We start from the raw sequence: 11846 nt of genomic DNA on the forward strand, positions 1-11846 counted from the left end.
AAGGTACGTGCCAAAGCATGATGTGCGCCTGAGGGGGACGGGAACATGGTGTACAGGGAGGGTGACTGAGAAGAGACAGGAGATCTGGGTCCTGCTACAAACCAGCTCAAGTAAGTCCCTTCTGTGCTTTTGTTTCCTCACCCGTGATGATAATTTTATGCATCGCCCCCACTTCTGATATGCTATTATTGCATTATAAACTTTTCCTGTGAAGGACCAGCATAATTTAGGCTTGGGAGGCCATGAAGCCTCCATTCCAGGGCCTCAGCTCTGCCTTTGTAGCAGGAAAGCAGACCACTGACAACAAACGGATGAGCATGGTTGTGTTAGTAAACTCTATGGACGCTGAAGTATGAATTTCATCTAATTTTCAAGTGTCACGAATATTACCCTTAAAAAATCATTGAAAATATTCAAACCATTCTTAGCTCATGGGCTGTATAAAAGCAGGGGACTGGGTGCCAATCCCCATCCCACTGAATTTAGATACTGGGTGTAAATGAAGTCTGTCCTCATTGCCTCCACAACCACTGGAGGACATAAATTTGTTCGCTTATTAGTCAACAGGTCACATCCTCTCCATCGGCGTTTCTCAAACTTTGAAGGGGACAGGAACCACCTGGGCATCTTGTGAAAATGCAGATTCTGACTCAGTACAAGTCTAGGATGGGATCTGAGATTCTGCATTTTATAAGTAGGCTCCATGCCCAGTGTGGAGCCCAAAGTGGGGCTTGAGCTCACGACCCTGAGATCAAAACCTAAGCTGAGATCAAAAGTCAGATGCTTAACTGACTGAGCCACTTGGTGCCCCTGAGATTCTGCATTTTTAAAAAGATTTTATTTATGTATTTGACAGAGATATAGAGAGAGAGCACAAGTAGGCAGAGCGGCAGGCAGAGGGAGAGGGAGAAGCAGGCTCTCCACTGAGCAGGGAGCCCGACATGTGGTTCGATCCTGGGATCGTGACCTGAGCCGAAGGCAGCCACTCAACCAACTGAGCCACCCAGGTGTCCCTAGATCCTGCATTTTTGATAAGCTCCCAGATGGTACTCCTACTGCTGGTCCATGGATCATACTTGGAGTTGCAAGGATCTGAAGCACCAGAGTGGCCACCACTTTTTTTTTTTTTCAGGCTATCCAGGGAGTTCAGAATCCTTGGGATTGACCTCTCTAGATCCCCAATTCTAATTCTTTGTAGGACATGTTCCTTGCGGAAACAGCAAACAGCATTATGTGGGGGGTCAACCTTATTCTAGGCTTTTCTCTTTTAAGGGACTTTGACTTTGGTGCTTGGGCTAGAATCATAGGGACCTGTATCAGTGCTTAGGTACCATGTCTCTGTTTGTGCCAAGGGACACCAGCTCTATCTTCCTTCCTTCCAGTTCCTGACCTGCTAATCCCCTGTGGTACCAGGGCCTGGGTACACATGGATAGCTGCTTTTAACATTTAATATTAGGCTTGCCCTGTTTATTGAACTGGCAACATCCACCCTTAAGGCCAACCCCACAGCTACAAACACAAGGCTTTTTATGTCATTTCAGGAATCCATTAGGATGGAACAGATAACTGGAATGTATAATCTTTCTCTGGTTTCCTACCAAAGTCATTTCCATAAGAGAAATTAAACTGAAAGCATGTTGCCAATGCTATGATATAAATGCATTCACCCTCCCTTACAGACTAATCAGAAATTCTGTGCAGTTGCTTTTGGAAGCTTTCTTTGAGTCTGCTCAGTTGAGTGGTAGTGTTGACCTCTGTTGACAAGGATCTAATGAATGCGTGAAAGTGCTTTCAAACACTGAACCTTGACCTATTTCAGTTTAAGATTTTGTTTCTGGGCACCTGGGTGGCTCAGTCATTAAGCGTCTGCCTTCGGCTCAGGTCATGATCCCAGGGTCCTGGGATCAAGTCCCACATCGGGCTCCCTCCTCGGCAGGAAGCCTGCTTCTCCCTCTCCCACTCCCACTCCCGCTGCTTGTGTTCCTGCTCTTGCTATCTCTGTCTCTGTCAAATAAATAAATAAAATCTTAAAAAAAAAAAAAAGATTTTGTTTCTAAGACAGAGCTGAAATATAAAGATTAAAATATCCTTCAACTGATGTGCATTTTATAGACTTTCCTCTCTTAATAGTACACAGTTCAGAAAGTAATTAATTAAGCTATTTAGGGATGAAAATGAATAAAAAAAAGCAGAATTTATATTGGGGCACACAGATTTTCTGTTTGGGGTCCAAAAGGTCACTGGAAAGTACTCAGGTTTCCGTGGTAACAGTAGCAGGCCCGATCAGATCAACAAATAGCTACAATTTATCTGAGGGTCTCCAATGAACTATTTTCTTTTTTCTCATCCAGAGAAGAACATTCTGAATTAGATAAAGTCTTCAGAGACAATGGAGGCTTTTTGGAAAATCCAATTTCAGCAATAGTAAACAGGAAAATGCTTGCTTGCTCGTTCCACATATAACTTAGCAACGGAGACTCATCAGTGTTGATTTAAATACTTTAATAGTAAGTGGATCATATTAATTTGTTAATCAGTAATAGGGATAATCTCAAAATGTTTCCCTGGAATAAATAAAAGTAGATACATGTGTGTTCTTAAGGCAATCTGCAGAGTCTCCAGGGTGATGCTTCTTTCTAGCAGTTTCTGGACCTCTATCACCAACCCCAAAAAGCAGCTCATTCTCATGAAACATGCTCAACAATTTTATTTTGGCTTCTTTTGCTTTAGACCCTGCTATGGTTCTGAATGGTCACAAATAAAAAAACTGTGAGGACACAGACCTCATGGAAGCCACTGCTAATCCTGCTTCAGGTTCTGACCAAGGGACATTTTGTAGAATCTATTCAAAAAAGTCTTTCAAATCAAACATTTCAGCCATGGAAAGTTAGTATCACCTTGTTTCCAAAATATCTGTTTAGTTAGCTCATGGGTTCACAGCCCTTAGGTAATACATTTAGTATAGTTCCCGAGGTAAAGCAACTTTGTATCTAAAAGGGAGGGTCCGATGAGGGCTCTGACCCTCTGCTCACAGCTTTCCAACTAATCAGACATTCTCAGTACATTTCACTGGGACTTCTGGGACTACTATTAGAAATGTGCATTATTAAATTATTAGGTAACTCAAATATTATCCCAACTTTGTTACATCCTTCTAACAGTTATTTAGTTATGCCAAAAATACAACCCTCCCCCCCCCCCCCACATGCTTATGTGGGTCCAGCAACATGCCCAGAATCTTGAGAGAATCCATTTTCTGAAATCCGGGTCTCTTGGATACAGATGATTTATAAACCCCGGAAAAATACATTAGAAAGTCACTGGTTTTGCATTTCAGTCCCCACCCCATGACAAACTATTTTTCTTGGGAGGAAATGTTCCAGATTAGCCCTGTCCAATAGAAATACCATGTCAGCTCCATACAGAAATTTAAATTTCCTACTAACCTCATTAAAAATATAACCAACAGGTGAAATTGATTTCAATAATGTTTAATACTGACATATAAAAGCATATAATAACAGATTTGTTAAATATAGTGTTAACCCAATATATCCAAGATATTATTTCAATATAGAATCAGTATACAGATTATTAATGAGGTATTTTACACTCTTTTCTTTTTGCTGAGTCTTTGAAATCCAGTGTGTATTTCATAATTAGAGCACATCTCAATTCAGACTGGCTGCATTTTTAAGTGCTGGATAGACTCATACGGCCAGTTGGTTACTGAATTGAACAGTGCAGCCCTAGAGGATTTTTCAAGGTAAGGGAAAATGCAGCTATTCACTCTTTGGAATTTAGGATTATGTGATTATGTAGCTGATGATACATTCAAACCACTAAAGATGAACAGGCTTGGTTCCTATGGGCTGACCCTATTCAACGGGTCGAAGAATTTCTGGTGTTCCTCGACCATCTGAAGATAAAGGCTGGGTATGAAGTCAGATGAAGAGGGTGATGATGGTCTGTAATTGGGGAGAATGAGAATTATTATGAGGGCATCAACTTGAGGTCCTGGGGCAGAGCACAGATGACCCATGGGCAGGGGTTGGGCTGAGGGTGGCACCAGCAAAGCTACCAATCGGGTTAGTATTCAAGTTCAAACCACCCTGAAATGTTGCCTGTATAGAAAACGGAGCCGAAGCAGAGACGGGTGGGAAAGCCTGCCGCTGAAAATATCAAGAGAGAACTGGAGTTTGAACTTCAGGCTCTAGAGAGTGGTGAGTGTTGGGACAATCTGTCTACTGGTCTGTTCTCAGGAATGATTCCTTGACAAAACTTCTCAGAGCAGTGCTCTCGAATGTTCTTGCCTCTCTGTAGCACCTCTTTGCACACACAAGTGTAGTGTCAGAGTTTGTAAATTTTCATAAATATCAGTCCAAGCCAAATCTGAGTAAGTCCATTTTATATAATCAGCTATGATGAAAGCAAAAAAAAAAGTCCTGGCTAACATTTATTGAGCACTTACTATATGCCAGGTGCTAGGCCAGGCAACTTAACACAAATGAGCTCATTTGGCTATGCAGTAGATACTACCACTATCCCCAAAAAGGCCTGATGAAAGATCAGAGAATTTAAGCATCTTATCCAAGGTTACTGCTAATAAGTGGTAAAGCCAGGATGTGAAATCACGACTATTTCAAATTGTATCCTCTTTATAGAATACCATGCTGGAACATGGAGTAACGTGCCCAAGTTCATGCGACTGGGATGTGGACAAGCCAGGATCTGAGCCCCAGCAGCAGAGCTCCCATGATGCAGGACCACCCCTCCAATGCACGTGGTCTGAGTACTCGGCACAGAAAGGGTCTGGAGCTTAGCAGTCCCTCACTGCGCTCTCTGCTCTTTTCATCTTTGTCCCCATCAGCAGCACGCCTCCCGCTCCTGGGGAGGGGTGGGATGGGAGGTGGTAGTCAAGCCCTCGCCCCAAGAACTGCTGCCATCCTTCACACTTGATCATAAACTTCTCTCTTTAGAGAACTCTGCAAGGAGTTCTCTGTAGAGAGCTCACACGCCTGTCAAGCAATGCTGCAATTTAAATGCATTCATCTCGGGGCTCCTGGGTGGCTCAGGTGGTTAAGCGTCTGCCTTCAGCTCAGGTCATGATCCCAGGGTCCTGGGGATGGAGCCCTGCATCGGGCTCCTGGTGGGGAGCCTGCTTCTCCCTCTCCCTCTGCCTCTCTCCCTGCTCATGCTCTCTCTCTCTCTGTATCTCTGTGTCTCAAATGAATAAATAAAATTTAAAAATAAATAAATAAATGCATTCATCTTGTTCCCTTGAATCCTGACACTCCAGAGAGTTATTTATGATGTCTCATCTGCCAGCCCCCTAATGGGACATTGCTTTCCATTATTTTCCGACAACAGAAATATTCCACCGCAGACAAAGCCCAAAGCACATTGCCTCTTAGCAATCTTAATTCTGCTAAAAATGTGTCTGTTTTGCTTTTTAACTTTTTTCTTTTTTGATGTTAGGTATTAATTTATCCTAGAGTAGAGCAGCCGTGGAAGGCAAGTACAGAAAAAGGCTCAGGTGCTTTTTGCTTCTCATTCTGTTCTACCTTAATTCTCTAAATGATGAAGACAACAAAAAGCCTCAACCACCGGGCAGAAGAGAATGGTGTGGCCTCCTTTAAGGAAAGCTGCCTGGCTTTTTTACAGCAGCATCTCCAATATCTGTAAACAACTTGTGGAGGAGACCAGCAACCCCACCAGTAGAAAGGAGTTCATTTAAACTCCATTTGCAGCTAAAAGTCATCACAATACAAATCAGAGGGGCTGACTGTGATACTGGAGTAAAATGAGAGAATTTGGCGTTGACTGTGTTAAATACTGAAATACGACATGGGGAGAGGCAGGCGGTGGTTTTCATGGACTCCTGAGCCTGTGCTCAGGTGCTGTGGGCCCAAGAAGCCAGGCCCAGGGCTCAGGTCATTAGCCTCATGGCTCCATTTCTCTATGGGGAGGATTGTGGAAGAAGGTCTTGGTTAGAAAGAAATCGCCCCAAGCGCGAGGGTCCAAGCCTTAGGAGAAAGGCACTGCATCCGAGGAGAAGGGGAGGGGGGTGGACAGGTGGGGGGCTGGGGGGAATACAACCCTGGGAGGAGGTGGCTCGCTCCAAAGGAAGGGCCGGAGGGTGGTCCCACAACGTGCCTCTACCTTTCTCCTCCCCTAAACCTTCTGCCTTGTTCTTATTTATTTATTTATCTATTTATTTATTTATTTATTTTAAAGATTTTATTTATTTATTTGAGACAGAGAGAATGAGAGACAGAGAGCATGAGAGGGAGGAGGGTCAGAGGGAGAAGCAGACTCCCCACCGAGCAGGGAGCCCGATGCGGGACTCGATCCCGGGATTCCAGGATCATGACCTGAGCCGAAGGCAGTCGCTTAACCAACTGAGCCACCCAGGCGCCCATGTTCTTATTTATTTTTAAAAAGGTTTTTATTTATTTGACAGACAGAGAGAGATAGTGAGAGAGCGAGCACAAGCAGGGGGAGCAGCAGAGGGAGTGGGAGAAGCAGACTCCCCGCTGAGCAGGGAGCCCGATGTGGGGCTCGATCCCAGTGAGTAAGGAAAGGGTTAAGGTATAGACAGGGAGAGATAGGGGACCTATCTGGCTGGGCTCTGAGACTATTCCTGGCAGGCAAAAGTGCTAAGCCAGAGTGAACAAGAGAAAAGGAAACAAGACCCCCTGGCCTTGGATGTCGGGAATATTTTTCTTTGGTGGCTACGGTGTATCACAGAAAATGACCAAACCTCAAAGAAGTCAGTCATTAAGGATGTTATCAATAGTCTGCTCAAACCAAGATGGCACAAGAATCTCAAGGCCACAAGCTTCCCAGGCAGTTCTCAATAGAAGACTGCCATGGCAACCCTTCCAGGACCCCTCTCATTCTAGAGAGCTGCTTCTTTCCTGTCTGCTCTCAGCTTCACTTCATAAACTTTCACTTCGCTTCACCCTTTTGCGTCTGTGAGATTCATTTTTTGACTTCATGAGCTAAGAACGCTGTGATCCTATAACACCAGGACCCCGGAATCCTGACCTGAGCTGAAGGCAGATGCTTAACCGACTGAGCCACCCTGGCACCCTCCCTCATTCTTGATTCTAGGACCATCCCATCTCTGGGGGTAGATGTGGCCCAAATGGCTCAGGGGAAGAATTAACCAGATTGATGAAACACAACACAAACATGCTCAAGCTCATGAATAACCATGGAGACGGACAAATGACAAGAAGATCCTCTGGAATGGTTTTAAATGAGGAAAAGATGTGGTCAGAAGATACTTTTCTTCTAACTGGAAAGTTGAACGCTGTGCATAACTCCCTAGGCATAGCTCAAGAGGCGAAGGATTCAAATCCCAGATTTTGTAAAAGATCCAAAGCGCATTAGGACACCGACAGAGATGCTGGAGTTTCCTGTGAACGCCATCACTAACAAACCAACGGCTCCATTTCTGGGTGAATGCTTAGGATTATACTTGGGTTCATTCTTGGTGGGGTTCATGTAACACATCTTTCAGATGTGCTCACTTTCGAGTCTTTGCTCAGGACCCTCTGTCAAACGACCACGCTGAGAAACGTCAGTGCACACTGACTCCTCGGGCTGAGACTCCTTTTACCCCCCCGACTCCTGCTTCATCCAGATTACCTGATCCACTGCCAGTTACACCAAGTTCCCAATTCGCCCACACATTATGTACCAGACATCCATCTAAATGTAAATGAAGATCTATTTCCCCATAAAAACAATATTATAAATGGCCATCAGGTTTCATCAATATGCTTCTATTTCATCATGTGGCTGGACCACAGGACACAGAACATGCCCACCATTTAGAACACGATTTCAACATCAAAAAAAAAAAAAAAGAAAGAATGAAAATTTTTTTTGGGGAAGCTCCAGAAGTTAAAAAAAAAAGTGCCCTCTATAGCCCAGTTTCTGCAATGAAACATATTGAGGATGATGATAAAACACTTGTATGAAAGTCTGCTTTTAGGAAATTTCTTATGACAACCTACTTTCATCTTTAAAACAATACCATTAAGTAAATACTATTAATATTCCCCTTTACAGTGAAGGACGTGCATAGGGAAGTCATGTGGTTAATAAATGGCAGGACCAGGATCTGACTCTACATAGAGACTTGGGGCTAAACCGGGGGTTAAACTATGGCTCATGGGCCAAATCTGGTCTGTCACCTGTTTTTATAAATAATGTTTTATTAGCACACCACTGTGTCCATTTGTTTACACCTTGTCTATGGCTGCTTTTGTGACACAAAGGCATAGCTGAATGGTTGTGACAGAGACCCAGAGGCCTGCAAAGCCTAAATTATTTATTATGTGACCCTTTACAGAAAGTTTGCTGAGCTGGGGCTAAGCAACCATCCTCTGGGCCACTTCTCTGGGAAGGCGGGCCCTCTCTCCATCACTGACAATGAGCCTCATCGCAGGGAATGGGGGCCCAGAAGCAAGACAAAGGAACAGGAATCCAGAATCTTCTCAATTGTGAGGGGAGGTCCTGGGGAATCACTGACCAGCACAGGGGGTTATAATAAGCTTATTTCTCAAGAAGCATCCTGCCTCATTCCCAAAAAGATCTGAAGCAGGGCCCAAAGGTACAGACAATAAGCTCCACAGACAGGAGGAACTGTTTGCTTTATTCATTGCTGGAGGCTTATTATCGAACAAATGAACAAATACATAACTTATGTTTGTGAATCAGGAACTATGTGTACTTTATTTGAAGACAAATGGGGAACAGGATAAAGGCCCATAGATGCACTGTCCATGAACACTGCGGTCAAGGTTCTGATTTGTTTTGCCTTTTAGGCAGATAAACTGCTCGAGGGGGACAATGCATTATGGAATCAGGTCATTTCCAACCATCTTGGGATTTCCTTGGCTCCTAAGAGCTTTACTCACCGATCATTCTGTTTGCCAGGATTCTAGAATCAATAATAAATTTGAAAAAAAAAGTTTTCCTTGTTATCAAGATAAATGCTAACACTGTGGCCTGGCTGTAAATGCTCATTTGTTTGGATTTTTCTTCTATCAGATTGAGTGACTTTTGATTTCTGGAAGAGGATTCGAAAACCACACCTAGCTATTAACTCTTTCCAGAAGACAAACTGGACACAGAAAGAATAACCCTATAGACTCTAGCTGGTGTACAATACCCCTGAGTAATGCCTGTCCCTAGAAGGACTAGTCATCATGCTGTATTTCATCCAGCCATGAGTCACCATGGAACTTTAAATTAAAAATTTCAGCTGAATCATACTATTACCAGAGGGCGGGAAAGTACCTCTGGGAGAGCAGGTAGGGGAAAAAGGGACTCGGATAATGGAAGGTAAGTCAGGATGGCAAGTATATGGAGAGATGTGGACAGAGAGGCGAGTTCGCAGACACTGGGAAGCAGTCATACCGCGGCCGGGGATGGAGAGGGAGGAAATCGGGTGAGCGATGGAGAAAGTTCCCCAAATTGCACTCTGGTGCCAGGTGGCACCCCGTTTGGGAAGGCTGGCTCTGACCCAGAACTGCTCAAATGTGGACACGGCCTTTCTGCCCAGGCATGCTGCTTCCTGACACTTGGACGCTGGGGAAATATTACAAGTTTCACGTTTACAGACCTCAGCGGAACACTGCTACATGGTAAGTCCCGCTTGAAGTCAGATCTGAATGTTCTATTTTAAATACGACAGAACAGCTGTGGGAAAACTCTCAGCATCTCCTTGACCACACCATCGAGGGGCTTTCTGCCTGGTCTCCTGCAACTCTAAGTAAATGAGCTACTATAATTCCAGTAAAATCGAAGGAGCTGCAAGAGGTTTAAAGCAAAAGCCGGGATGTAGTTCAGGCAGGTGCTCTGAGCACAGAAGCCTGGAATTGGACAGCAGAGGCTCCTGTCCCTCACTGCACTTGCCCTGGAGCTGGGAGAACTCCAGTCCAAAGTCCATGGCCAGGAGGGAGCACCATACGCACGAGCCTCTAGAGAGAAATGCAATTCTGGCCTCAAGCCCTCTGACCTAGTCCCCCAACATTTTTTTTTTTTAAGTATGGAGTTCTGACCTTTATAAAAAGCTAGACTCACTGCCCAGAAAAACAGGAAGGTTACTCACCAGGAAGCCATGGAAATGAGGCAAAAAAGGTGGGTCACTATTTCTCCATCAGCAAAGCTAAGTCTCAGACATTTCCAAGGATGACTACCATCATGATGCCCCAGTACCGCCCCTCCCTCAACTGTGTTCTGTACCAGCAGTTTCTGACCCATTGGTTGCTAATGACCTACAACTACAGCATGAAATTCAGCAAGCGTCTGTTTAGCTTCTCAGCAATCTCTCCTGCCTGGGACATCAGAGTAGTGCTGGCGCTTGGGGTCCCAAAACTCTCTGGAAAGGTCCATCCTTCGCAGAGGTGGTGTGACGTTGGGGGTGGGGCTCCTGTCCTGAGCTATGAGGGGGAGGTGGGCGTAGATAAGGAAGTGAAGGAAAAAATAATTAGAGAAACAGGCCTGGCATCCATACTTGAAGCTATCCCAAGCCTTAACACATCTTTGCACTTGAATGCCTCTAAATATTACCAGAGCCCTTTGGAAAGAACTTCACTTTATACATATTTTTTTTCTATTTTTTTTTCCTCCTGTATTTTTTAGGAGCAGAGATTGCCAGCTGATTTCTACTGGCTGAATTTTACCTGTGTCTACAGCAAGAGATGTGTTTGGCCTCCACCAAGCTCTGAGTTTTAATTAGCTGCCAATATTAAAAGAAGTCAGAAGATGTCTTATTAAAAAAAAAAAAAATTGGGGGGTTTTTGGCTTCTCTTGAAGAACCAGAAGATCTGGAGGCACAGGACCCTCCTCGGCGTGGCAATAATCAGCTGGCTGCCCCCTTTGGACAGGGCTTGTGTTCACCCCTGCCCCCAGTCCCCACCCTGCTGTCACCAATCCTGAGGCCTGTTGTTTGCTGCCATTTACTTATATTATTTGTGACTCATTTATGCTCCCAGGGCAACCAGGCTCACAGCCCTGACCTTAAGTATTTGCCATCAAAATCCACTTTCACCACGTATCAGCCTGCCAAAAGCACTTTTGAATGCTTTTATGGTTAAATCCTTAAGAATTCATACTACCTCAATATGATCTATATGTTTCTTTGGGACAAACCTTCATTTCGGAGAAGGAAACAACAGAGGGACTAAAACAAAACCATTGGCATCTCATTAGTGTTGACATTTCAGCCACTGTTCAGTATCTCCGCACACACACACACACACGTGTGTGTGTGTGTGTGTTTGTGTACATACGTGTTTCTTTAGGGGATGGGAATTCCCGGGAATCCTAATGAGCCTGAGGAACAGCAAGATTCAAAAAGGAATTAACCAGTTACACAGGCTGTGATGGCTCCGTATGAATCCCATGGACAGCCAAGATGCAGGTGATTAGAGAAATAGAAAAAATTAGGAGCTGTAACCTGCAACATAAGGCAAGTGCTTAGAGAAAGGAATGTGTATGAAAAGTGGAGATGTCTGGTGAGTAGAGACAAGTATGGGTAGAGAGAAGAAAGGGAGGGAGGGAGGGAGGGAGGACAGAGGTGGAGGGAGAAAGAAGACAGATGAATCTGGGACGGAAGGCAAACACAGACACTCAATGGGAAGGAGACAAAGAGCTGGCCTTTTCTAAAGATCTGGAGCAGAAATGAAGATGCCGGCCCGAGAGCTTAATTACACCCAAACCACCTCCTGAGTTAATGCCAAAATGTCCTCCTGCCGTTTGGAGAAGCACAGTCCTTCTTTCTAATGAGAATACCACACTTGGAACCTTGCCTTTCCCCCCGCTG

Source organism: Mirounga angustirostris, unplaced genomic scaffold (genome assembly GCF_029215605.1).
Source record: "Mirounga angustirostris isolate CCGP_5_RB_7025 unplaced genomic scaffold, mMirAng1.0.hap1 SCAF_42, whole genome shotgun sequence".
NCBI lineage: Eukaryota > Metazoa > Chordata > Mammalia > Carnivora > Phocidae > Mirounga > Mirounga angustirostris.